Source organism: Mustela putorius, unplaced genomic scaffold (genome assembly GCF_011764305.1).
Source record: "Mustela putorius furo isolate JIRA1106 unplaced genomic scaffold, ASM1176430v1.1 tig00003972_pilon_pilon_pilon, whole genome shotgun sequence".
NCBI classification, from domain to species: domain Eukaryota; kingdom Metazoa; phylum Chordata; class Mammalia; order Carnivora; family Mustelidae; genus Mustela; species Mustela putorius.
In genome coordinates, this window is record NW_025422115.1 from 7,510,672 (window position 1) to 7,523,341 (window position 12,670).

Here is a 12,670-nt window from a genome sequence, read left to right on the forward strand (position 1 = left end):
CAGCATGCTCCATGCTCAGCACAGAGCCTGACATGGGCCTCCATCCCATGATTCTGAGCTGAATCAGGAGTTGGCTGCTTTAATGAACTGAGCTACCAAGGCACCCTGAGATTAGAGAATATTTAAGTACTTCACAGTACTGTTTCTATCAGCTGTGTCCATTACTAGGAAAGTGGCAAGATGTAGGTAAATTATGTACCTGAACTCCGCTCATGATCTCATGATTATCTTGTGAATGTTTGAATCTGTATATAATAGATAATGGGTAAATTATCTTTTAGATATTATATATATATATATATATATATATATATATATAATATAAATTATTAAAAAACAGTGATGATCCCAGGATCCTGGGGTTGAGCCCTGCGTGGGGTTCCCTGCTCAGTGGGGAGTCTGTTCCTCCCTCTTCCTCTCCACCCCTGGCACACACCGCCCCCCCGCCCCCTGCTTATGCTATATGCCTTATGCTCTCTCAGATAAATAAAGTCTTTTAAAAAAGAAAAAAAAAAAACCCAGTGATTTCAAATAAGATATAGTTGACTTTTTCTTTATGTATACCTCAGTGGTTAAAAGAAACTGTTAAGTAATAATGACCCTAACTTTTAATTTTTAAGGCTAAAATATGGCCCAGCTCTGAAATGTGCTAATAGATAGTAGAATATTTAAATTAGTTTAAACGTGTTGTAAAATAACTTCATACCTTATAATTGTTTAATTGGTTGTAATATAATTTGGTATTGTGTATTTTACCACATTACATTTATTTTCTTAATACCTTTATTGCTTTTACCGGTATAATTTGCATATAGTAAAATTTATCCTTAGTTTACAGTTCTGAGTTTGACAGATCCATATAGTCATGTAACCACCAGCCCAACTAAAGTATAGAACTGTCCCATCACCTGATACTTTCTCTTGTACCCATTTTTAGTCAACCTTGTTCCCTCACTCTAGCACTTGGCAGCCACTGGTGTGTTTTCTGTTCTATGCATTTACCTCTCACACAACCATGTAAGTGAACTCATACAGTATGTATGTATACACAATACTTAGCCTTTGAGACTGGTTTCTTATACTCTCGGCCTAATGCATTTGAGATTTCTCCATAAAGTTTCTTGTATCAATAGTTTCTCTGTTGTTATTTTTAGTTTCTTCTTACTGTTTGAGTATCATGGCACCTTATGACTGTAGAATAATTTGGGTTGTTTTCAGTTTATAGTGATTATAAATATTTCTGTTCTAGTGTATGGTTTTTTGTATAAACATAATTTTCATTTCTCCTGGGTAAATACTTAGGAATGGTCTTGGTCTGGGTCTTATGGTAAGTGAATGTTTAACTTTATAGGAAACCGCCAAACGGTCCATATCATTTTATATCTCCACTAACAGTATATAAGAGTTTTGTTGCTTTGTATTTTTATCACAGTTGAAATTATCAAGGTTTTTTTTACACCCCCTATTTTAGCCATTCTAATGGGTGTGTAGTGTGTCATTGTGGTTTTGCTTTGCAGTTCTCTAAAGACTAAGGATTTTCACTATCTGTGTGCCTCTCATCCACAGATCTTCTTTGGTATAATATATTTAAATCTTTTGCCCACTTTTAATTGGGTTGTTTTTAGTTGTTGAGTTGTAGGAATTCCTTATATTTTCTGAATATTAACCCCTTTGCAGATGTATGACATGTAAATATTTTTGTCATTTCGTGGATTGCCTTTTTTCTCTTTGGATTGTGTCCCTTGGTGCATAGTAGTTGTTACTGTGTTTTGAGAATTATATATTAAAGATAAATTCTTTATCAGGTATTGTTTTGCAAATATTTTCCCCAGTCTGCAGCTTGATTTTTTTTTCCTTCTCTTAACAGTGTCTTTTGTAGAACATAAGTTTCAAATTTTTATAAAGTCCAGTTTGTTTATTTTTCCTTTTATCAGTCATGCTTTTGAGATGTTTTTGCTAAGCCCAGGGTCTCAGTTTTTTTTTTTTTTTTTTTTTTCTGGATGTTTTATTTGAGTTAAATTATGTATATGTTAAGAGATGTGGGCAGAGGTTTTTTGGGGGGGGGTTGTTTGTTTGTTTGTTTATTTTAATATGGATGTCCACAAAATTTTGAGCAACCATTTGTGAAAAGATTATTCTTTCTCCATTAAATGCTTTCTACTATTTTCTACCAAAAATAGGTCTTCCCATGGGGCGCCTGGGTGGCTCAGTTGTTAAGTGTCTCCCTTTGGCGCAGCTCATGGTCCTGGGATCAAGCCCTACATGGAGCTTCCTGCTTGGCAAGGATAGGAAACCTGCTTCTCCCTCTCCTGCTTCCCCTGCTTGTGTTCCCTCTCCTGCTGTCTCTCTTTCTGTCAAATAAATAAATAAAATTGTTTTTTAAAAAAAGTAGTTCTTCCTCTAGTTTGTTTTGGTGATTGTGTGTCTATCCCTTCTGCCATTTACTTCTGCCTTTATTACTATAGCTTTATTTTAGGTATAGAAATTAGGTAATGTGAGCCCTCCAAAAATTTTTTTTTAATTGTTTCAATTGTTCTCTTTTGTTTCTACATAAATTTTAGAGTAAGTTTGTCTAATAAAATCTGTGATTTTGTTGGTATTGCATTAATCTACAGACTGATTCAGGGAGAATTGTCAATAGTATTGAGTCTTTCAAAACTTGAACTTGTATCGTTCATTCTTTTATTTTCTTATTACCATTTTATAGTGTTCAGCATGCAGATCTTACACACATTGTGCTAGATTTTTAGTTAAGTACATTTAATGTTTCCTGGTACTATTTTAAGTGATTTTTAAAATTTCAGGTTTTGATTACTCATTCATATGTAGGAATACAGTATTTTAAAATAATGAACTTATATGTAGGTAGTCATGATATTTGTGAATAGAGGCAGTTTTATTTCTTGTTTTTGATGTATACACAGTTTATTTCTTTTTCTTGCCTTATTGTACCAGTTATGCTATTAAATAGGGATGGTGAGCAGACATCTTTTCCTTACTCCTAATTTTATATTTATTTATTTATTTGTGATATAGTGCATGAGAAGGCAGAGGGGGAGAGAGAATCCCAAGCAAGCGCCACACCCAGCATGGACCCTCACTCGGGGCTGGATCTCACAACGCTGAGATTATGATTTGAGCTGAAATCAGGAGTTGGACACTTAACCTGTTGAGCCACCTAGCAACCTTCCATTTTCCTAATTTTAGATGAAAGCATTCTGTCTTTGGCTATTAAGTATGCCTGTTATCACTTTATCAGGTTAAGGAAGTTCCCTTGTATTTCTATTTTGCCATTTACTGTGTTGAGGAAGTTACCGTTCATACTTAGTTTGCTCTGAGAGACTTAAAAGAAAAATCATGAATGTATGTTTAATTTTGCCAATACTTTTTTTTTCCTGCAAATAGTTTTTGAGGTTATTATATGAGTTTTTACATTTATTTGTTGGTGTAGTTTCTTGATTTTTGAATATTGAACAGCTTTGCATTCCTAAGATAAATTCTATTTTGTTGTGACACATTGTGCATTTTATATATTGCTAGGTTAATTTGCTAATATTTCTGAAGATACTTGTTTCTTTGTTCCTGAGAAATTGGGTTAGGACTTTTCTCTTGTATCATTTTCATTTGATTTTGTTATCAGGGAAAGCTACTAGCCTCAAAGCAGTTGGGAAGTGTATCTTCCTGTTGTGTTCTTTGGTAGAGTTTCTGTACAGTTGATGTTATTTCTTACTTAAATGTTTGGTAGAATTCACTAGTGTAACCTTCTGGTCCCGGAGGGTTGTTTTAATGGGAAAGCTTTTAACAATAAATTCAGATTCTTTAATTTTATATAGGACTATTCACTTTATATATTTCTTGGTGAGGTTTTTTTTTTTGCTTTTTGATTTTTGGGGTTTGGTTTGGTTTTGGTAGCTTTGGTAATTTGTATGTCTCAAAATATTTGTTCCTTTCATCTAAGTTGTCAAATTTATGTACATAAGATGGTTAGTCCCTTTTTCTAATGTTGTAGGATCTGTAATAATGTCCCTTTTGTCATTTCTGATATTGGTAATTTCTGTCTTTTATTTCTTGGTCAGTCTAGCTAGAGGTTTAACAGTCTTACTGATCAGGTGCCTGGGTCCCTCAGTGAGTTAATAAGCCTTCTGCCTTGGGCTCAGGTCATGATCTCAGGGTGCTCCTGGATCTCAGGATCCAGCCCTGCATCATACTCTGCTCGGCAGGGAGCCTGCTTCCCCGTCTCTCTCTCTGCCTGCTGCTTTGCCTACTTGTGATCTCTCTGTCAAAAAATTAAATAAGATCTTTTTTTTAAATTTTTTTTTTAAAGATTTTATTTATCTATTTGACAGAGAGAGAGAGATCACAAGTAGGCAGAGAGGCAGGCAGAGAGAGAGGAGGAAGCAGGCTCCCCGCTGAGCAGAGAGCCCGATGTGGGGCTCGATCCCAGGACTCTGAGATCACGACCTGAGCCAAAGGCAGCGGCTTAACCCACTGAGCCACCCAGGCGCCACCAGATCTTTTTTTTTTTTTAAAACAATCTTTTCAAAATACTAACTTTTGTTTTCATTCATACTCTTTATTTTGTTTTCTGTTTCCTTGATTTCTGCTCTTTTTAATATTTCTTTTCTTGTGCTTACATTGAGTTTAAATCGTTATTCTTTATATAATTTCTTTAGGTGGAAGCCCGATTATCTGAGATTGTAGAGGTAGCTTGTCATTATCACATTATGTTTCTTTTTCCTCATATCTTCTTAGTTTTTAAATAAGCAAAATAAAAGAAGAGAGTTAAATTAGCTTAAGTTTGTTTCCCCTTTCTACTGCTTTGCCTGGTTCTGTTAGGATTTTAAATACAGGGAAATGCTAAGTTCATTTACTATAGATCTGTATCTCATTAGCTTAGGTAAAGCAGAAAAGGTCTTGAATATTAAGAAAACAATCCAGTTTCCTAAATGTATTTGTAGTCTCATACTAGCTCATGGTAGGTCTAATAGGCAAGTCTGAGTTTTCTTTTTAGAAGATTAGTATAAGTTCTGTTCTATAGCTGACCTCTTGTGCTTTAATTTTCTTTTTCCATGAGAAGGGTACCAGCCCAGAAAAATGTCATCAGAAGATACATAGAGATGAATATAGAATTCATAATTCTTTGGTTTTTAAGCATGTTAACTGTTATGCTGGGAACATAGATAGACCTGTGTTGCCTTTGGGCCTCATCAAAGAGACTGTGACAGAATAGAAGTTCTCAATGACCATCCCTCCAGGAATCTTTTTTTTTTTTTCCCCCAGGAATTTTTTTTTTGGAGGTTCCTAAAAATAGCCCTGTCAGTACAAGTTGAGAGACTTATGCCAAAGCATGATTCAGTTGATTTCATTCTCTGAAGCTGCAGAATAGTACTTTCAAATGTATCATCAGTCTTTTGGTATTCCACGTTGGTCCAGAATAAAATTTAGGCTAGAGCATTATCAGCAAAATTTGGAAGCTGGATAATAAATAAACATTTTACACCTTGCAGACCATAAATTTGTCACAACTACTCAACTCAGTTTGAATTGCAGAAGAGCAGCCACAGACAATAGGTAAACAAATCCATATGGCTGTGTTCCAGTAGATCTGTAATTATTTCTTTGGCCTGGAAGCCATGGTTTGTTGACCACTGATACAGAGCAGTGCCTTTCTGGGCTTATTGTAAAGAGAAGTCAACAAGGTCATCCCCCAACTAACAAGAGATTCTGATTCATTTGGTTTGGAATGAGGCCCCTAATGCATGTTTTTAAAATGTTCCAGCTTGAAATGGGGAGCCATGGCCTCTTGCATCACATTTTTAAGAAACATTGACAGAGGAATGAAAAAGTCATTCTCTTGATGGTGAGCTAGTGAGCTTTTGGCAATAGTAAAAAGTAAAGGAAATAATTTGAAGCTATATTCTTTTGGCAGTAACCTGGAGTTATAGATACTGAGCATTGCCAAATAAGGTCAAATCATATTCTTTGACGTCTGGTAGTCAATGATAAGAAAAGTTGGAAGTAACTTCTTTTAAAAGAACAAAATGCCTGTGGATTAAAGCTAATATTTTCTCCTGTTTATTGTCAAGAATAATACATGATAGGCTTCTGTATTGCCTCATTCTTCTATTTGCATTCTCAGAGGAAACTTTTTTCACCTGAGGATACTAGAAGCCATTGAAATCCTATTTAATCTTTAAGGCTAAGTAATTTTTGGGTGCGCCACTGTCTGATAAGCACTATGGCAGTTGTTGGAATTATATCCGAGATTGCCTCATGGATTCTGGTCTCCCTGTTGGTCCACAGTGACAGATGAATATAGTCCTCAGGTGCTTGTTTCCCCCATCTTCTACTGCATTATAATTTTCTTAAGGGTAGGAATCTTAATTTTACATCCCCTTGGTGCTTGGTACTTTGTTATATCCAATAAAACTTAATTGTTTAGAAGGCCCACCTATCCAACAAAGTTGCTCTTAGGAAGTCTGTAATAAGAGCATTGTCCAGTAACAGTACTGCAAAAGCAAACCACATGTGTAATCTAAAATTTTTTAGTTTTCACATTAAAAAATGTAAAATACAGGTGAAGTTAATTTTAAAGATTTTTATTTTTCATTTTTTATTTGACAGAGATCACAAGTAGGCAGAGAGGCAGGCGGTGGGGTGAGGAAGCAGGTTTCCCGCCGAGCAGAGAGCCCTACTCGGGGCTCGATCCCAGGATCCTGGGATCATGACCCGAGCTGAAGGCAGAGGCTTAACCCACTGAGCCACCCAGGCGCCCTAGGTGAAGTTAATTTTATAATTGTATTTAACTTAATATGTTTAGAGTACCATTTTCTATATATATCCAGTATTCAAAAATTGATATTCTCTTGTTTCATACTGAGTCTTACACCCACTAGAATGGCTGTTTTCACTGACGAGGACAGTAACAAGTGTCAGTAAAGATGTGGATGTTGGTTGGTGGAAATGTAAAATGGTGTAGCCATGATGGAAAACAGGGAGTTCCTCAAAAGATAAGCATAGAATTTCCACGTGGCCCAACAATTCCACTCCTAGGTATATACCCAGCAGAAATGAAAAAAAAAATTATTCACACAATAATTTTTTCCATGAGTGTTCATGGCAGCATTACACATAATAGAAAGTAAAAATAACCTAATTGCTTACCACCTGATGAATAATGAATAAGCAAAATGTGGAATATGGCCACAGAAGGGAATATTATTTAGTAGTAAAAAGAAATGAAGTGCTACAGTATGGATGAATGTTGAAAACATTAGTTTAAGTGAAGGAAGCCAGTCAAAGGACCATATATTGTATGAGTCCATTTATAATGAAATGGTCAGAACAGGTAAATAGACAGAGTAGACTAGTGGTTGCTTAGGATTGGTGGGGGGTATTAAGGGATGATGGCTACAAGTAAGGAATTTCTCTTTAGGGTGATGAAGATGTTACTAAATTGTAATAATGGTTATACACCTCTTAGAATATACAAAAATGTTGACTTGTACATTTTAAAGGGTGAATTTTATGCTATGTGAATTCTATCTCATTTAACCTGTTCCAAGAAGTGGTAGTGGGAAGAAATCCTATGTATCTCTTTAGTAGCACCAAACTGGTATAAGATAGATAAAAGGTGAACTATTTACACTCAAGTAAGCATGAAAGTTAAGGTAGGCTTGTTTTAGCAAGTTGGAGACCATGTTTATCTTGATAGAGTACAGTAATAAATATTTTGAACTCTTCATTTTATTTAATGTTCTGTGAATTAGGTGTTAATAACCACAAGGAGTAAACTGAGTGTCAGAAAGGTCTAATGAAATGCTGCAAAAGAACTGTAATTTGAACCCAAGTTGTTGGACTCAACATATAATGCTTTTTCTATTTATATGTCAAATTAATTTTAAATTTAAACAATGTTTATGGAATGTAATTTCTGAAATTCAGATCTTGTGTAAGTGTATCACAGAAGCTTCCTTTACATGCAGTAAATAAAATAAAAAGTAATAAGTTTGGTTAGGAAGGAGTCAGAGTTTGTCAGGTCAGTTTTGTGTAGAAAGTGACCATTTTGGAGAAGAACAATTGGAAGTGTCCTATAAAAAGCTGTGAAAAAAGAATAGGAGTTAGAAATGGAAGCTACAAATTGGGAATAAGAACTGTAAGAGAGGAAGAGTACAAGAGTAAATGGGGACACATACACACAATTTCAGTAGCCAGGGGACTGTTTAAGGACACAGAGATAAAAAGGAACCAATCTAAGGGGCACAATAATTTAAGCAACATTCTGGAAACTACCAAGATAATGTAGAAAAATTGTAGGGGTCTTGTGACTTGTGATCCAGTTTAGGTTTACTACTAATTTTGAACAGGCCTTTTAAATCCCTTGGGACCTCATAGAATCTCAAAGTATATCAGAGTTAATATAATTTTAATCTCTTTTGTTTAAGTGAGGGAACTCAATCCACAGAATTCCTACGTAAGTCATAATTTGAAAGTGGTAGAGACACGTAGGACGCCAGGCCTCTACCTTCATTTGTAAAAAGGAAGTTGAACTGGATGATTGCAGGGGATCTGTTTGGTTTTAAAATTAAGCGATCCCAGGGTCCATTGCAAACACAGGTAGAATAAGTTCTGTAGAATGTTGCGGGTTGATTGGAAGAATTAAATGGAGAAAGATGAAAACTATAATTGGTGAAAAAAGTCAGCTGATTGTAAAAACGTAGCATGGAAAACCAGGAGAAAAAATAAGAAGGCAACCAGGGAAATCTCTAAGTAGGGAATTGGACATCTTTGAAAAGAATAGAGAAAAATGTTTGGAGAAGAGATTATCTAGCTATTTCTGCAACTGAATCACCTTTTAGGAAATACTTTTTCCCTTTTCTTTTTCTTTTTCTTTCTTTTAAGGAATCAAGAAATACTTTAACATGCAGGAGTGGGCATACTTTTTCTGTACAGGGTCAGATAGTAAATTGCTTCAGCTTTGTGGGCCAGAATAGGGTCCCTGTTGCAACTACTCAAAGCAAAAGCTGTCATAATGTTATGTAAGGAATGGGCATAGCTAGTGTCCAGTAAAACTGGATAAATAACTGAACAGATCCCAGGCTAAAAATTCCATTTTCCTACAGGCAAAGATCTAAACATTTAAGTTATTGCTACTTGTGGCGGCTTATGGTCTCAAAAGGGTAAGACATGGTGAAAGTAAAATTCTTTGATGCGCTTCCATGTAAAAGCTATGACCTATATATGTGTCTTCATATACAAATAAATGAAATCATATTATGCTGCTTTAAATCACCCCCCACCATAATAGAAAACGTTAAAAAAACCCACTATCTTGGACATTTTTTCAGGTAAATATATAAAAGTCAGCTCTCTTGTGGTAAAGATATGAGAGAATAAAATGGAATAATTTGTATTTCTTTTGAAAATGCCTTAGGAAGACAACCTCATTAGTCTTTTATTAATTCAGTACAGAGTATACCATTGTCCAGAATAATAGTAATTCTGACAGTATCAATTTTAATTACTGTAAACAGACTAAAATTATACAGGCTATTCTTACTCTTCTCCCCATTTAAAAAAAAAATGGTTTTTTAGTATACCTGGATCATATAGCTGTTACATAATTTGATTCTTTCTCCCCTTAATCCTCATTTAATCTTAGTATTATAAGTAACAATATATTTAATGCTTATCACTAGTCCTCTCTGTGTTTCCTTTGTCATTTCGATTGTCAGATTTAGATTCTTTAGCAAGAATTTGATTGTCCTTTAGATTCTTGAGAAAGGGATCATGAAAACAATATTCCCTGTGGTTTTGCATGTTTATTAGCTTATCTGTGTCTTTTTACTTGAAGGTCTGTTCTACTAGATATAAAATCCTTGGCTCACTGTTTTCTTTGAGTACTTTAACTATGTTATCTTTGGCATAACATGTTGCTATCCAAATGTGATGATAATACAAATTTGTTTCTTTGTAAGTTATGAGATCTTTTGGCCTAGATGCCAAAGAACCCTTTTCCTTAAATATAGTCATTTTATTTGAGTAGATCTTGGTGTTGGTCTCTGAATTGATACTCTCTGATAACTCTTGTATCTACATTGATGTGTGTCCTTTGAGTGTGTAATTTCAATTAAAAAATTCATAATAGAAAGTTCCGTTTTTTACAGTTTTTACTATTATTTTCCCTTATTTTGGTTTAAATTTTTAGGGACTCCCGCTATGCATATGTTGTATCTCTACTGCCTATCTTCCAAAATTTTCTTTCACATCTTTTTAAAAAATCTTATGCATCATTTCCTTTTTGTTTTTAAAAAGATTTTTCCTTTTACTTTCTTTTTCTTTTATAGTATTATTTATTAGTCTTGTGGTCCTATCAAAAATGACTTTTTGGGGCGCCTGGGTGGCTCAGTGTGTTGGGCCTCTGCCTTCGGCTCGGGTAGTGATCTCAGGGTCCTGGGATCGAGCCCTGCATTGGGCTCTCTGCTCGGCAGGGAGCCTGCTTCCCCCCACTCTCTCTGCCTGCGTCTCTGTCTCCTTGTGATCTCTCTCTCTGTCAAATAAATAAATAAAATATTTTTTAAAATGACTTTTTAAAATTTATAATTGACTCTTTGAATTCTGTCAACTTATTTTTGAGTTTTTCTAATTATTATTTTTGTTCTTTCATGTCTTATATATTTCCTTATGCCCTTTAGGTTGTTTTGTAATAGTAACAGCTTCCCCCACCCCTTTTTTTGAGCACTCATTCTGGCAAGCTTCCATTTTCTGTAGGGATATTCTTCTACTCACTCTGCTCATAGTAATTTTGTAATGGATTTGATCCTGTTACTTTCTTTGCTCATTTTATGTAAAATTAGTTTTTTGGAAATTGGCTTAGTTTTCTTGTGTGTGCATGTGTTTACATGTACATGCATGTATGTCTGCCAAAAAACGTAACTGCTGCTTTTTGACATTTCCTAGTTATTTGCCTTTTGCACACTTTTATCTGGACCTCTTTTGTCTCTGTTGTTCCTGTCCCACCCAGTTTTAATTCCACTGCCAACAGTTTCTCTGCAATGTGGGGCCCTGTCCTAGAAAGGCCTGCGACAGGTCAGTGTTGAGTGTTCCTCGGGTCAGCGTTTGAGTGTTCCTACAGGTTACCCTGCTCCAGTTGATTACGGCTCTACTGCCAAGGCTTCTTGCTGTCACCTACTATTGGAGCAGGCAAAATCCCTCCCAGTTTCCGCTGCTGTTCTCAAATTGTCACATTGTTCTTTCCAGTGAATACCTATCAGTTACTTGGGGGATTCTTCAGGTCTTAGGTATGTTGGAAACTGTGGCTTTCCTTCCATGTAGGTGTTGGGAACACACAAGTTTCATAGCTAGTTGCTCCTCGCTGACTGCTTCTGTTTTGTGCCTTGTGGGGATATATCGGTTACTGGGCTTTGTTGTAAATGCTTTTTGTTGATTGTATAGCTTTTTCCTGCATTTTTTTATTTGAGAATTCAAGAACATCTAGAATCCATGGTACTACCATGGGTGTTAATTTTTCCAGGAATCTGAGCTTCTAATGCTTAAATTAGTGCTAGTTTAAAAAAAAAAAAAAAAAAAAGACAACTTTTTTTTTTCTTTAGGGATTTTTTTTTTAAAAAGATTTTATTTATTTGTCAGAGGGAGAGAGAGCACAGGCAGGGGAAGCAGCAGGCAGAGGGAGGAGTAGGCTCCCTTCTGAGTAAAGACCCAAAAGCGGAACTCAATCCCAGGACCTTGGGATCCTGACTTGAAAGGCAGACACTCAACCGAGAGAGCCACCCAGGCATCCCAAAAGAATGGGAACTTAATTAAAATTAAATTGAATAATTAGTCATAGACTTGTTTTGGTTCACAGTTGTTGACAAACCAATTTGTGTTAGGCTCCTGCAGGGATGTATTTAGCTGGAATATGTAAATGAGTATGTGAATCCCTCCCAGGCTGGGCTCTGATAGCCAGGTTATTCATAGTGCCACGTGTGTTAAGTAGCAGAGGTGTATACCTCTTCTACCAGTGGGAAAGTGGGATGGTTTTATGAAGGAGATGACATTGAACTTGGATTTTGTGTTTTTGGTTTTTAAATATTTATTCATGAGAGAGAGAGAGAGAGAGAGAGGGAGGCACAGGGAGAAGCAGGCTCCCCATGGAGCAGGGATCCTGTTGTAGGATTCGATCTCAGGACCCTGGGGATCATGACCTGAGCCAAAGGCAGATGCTTAACCAGCTGAGCCACCCAGGGGCCCCTGAACTTGGATTTTGAAGGATGAGCTAAAGCTTACAAGACTGATAATGATAAGGCCCTTAAGGAAGGGAATAATAATAATAATAAGGAAGGGCCCTGGGAATAGAGAGGACATGCAAAAGCTTGGAGTTTCCTAATGCATGCCATGCTTAAGCAGGGATCCATAGTTCAGTGTGTGTAGAGCAAATATTGGGGTGCCAGGAAGTAGGTTGGAGTTGTATTTCATGGTGCTTCATACTAAGGAGTTTAGACCCATGCATGGGCCCTAGAATGACAGGATCAGATTTGTTTTTAGTATGATAACCCTTCAAACAGGAGGGAGGGTAAATTTTAAGCTGGTGGAGATAAGAAATTTATTGAGAAGGCCAAGTGAGACAAGGGTGAAGATAGAGGGAAGGGGAAGTGTGGAATAGTTGTGA

The 12,670-nt window shown here is 36.0% G+C and overlaps 1 protein-coding gene across 8 annotated transcripts in view; it reads left to right on the top strand.

Annotated features, from left to right (window-relative positions):
• Nucleotides 1-12,670, top strand: part of TJP1 (tight junction protein 1) — a 243,097-nt gene that overhangs the window by 163,024 nt on the left and 67,403 nt on the right. The window lies entirely within an intron of this gene.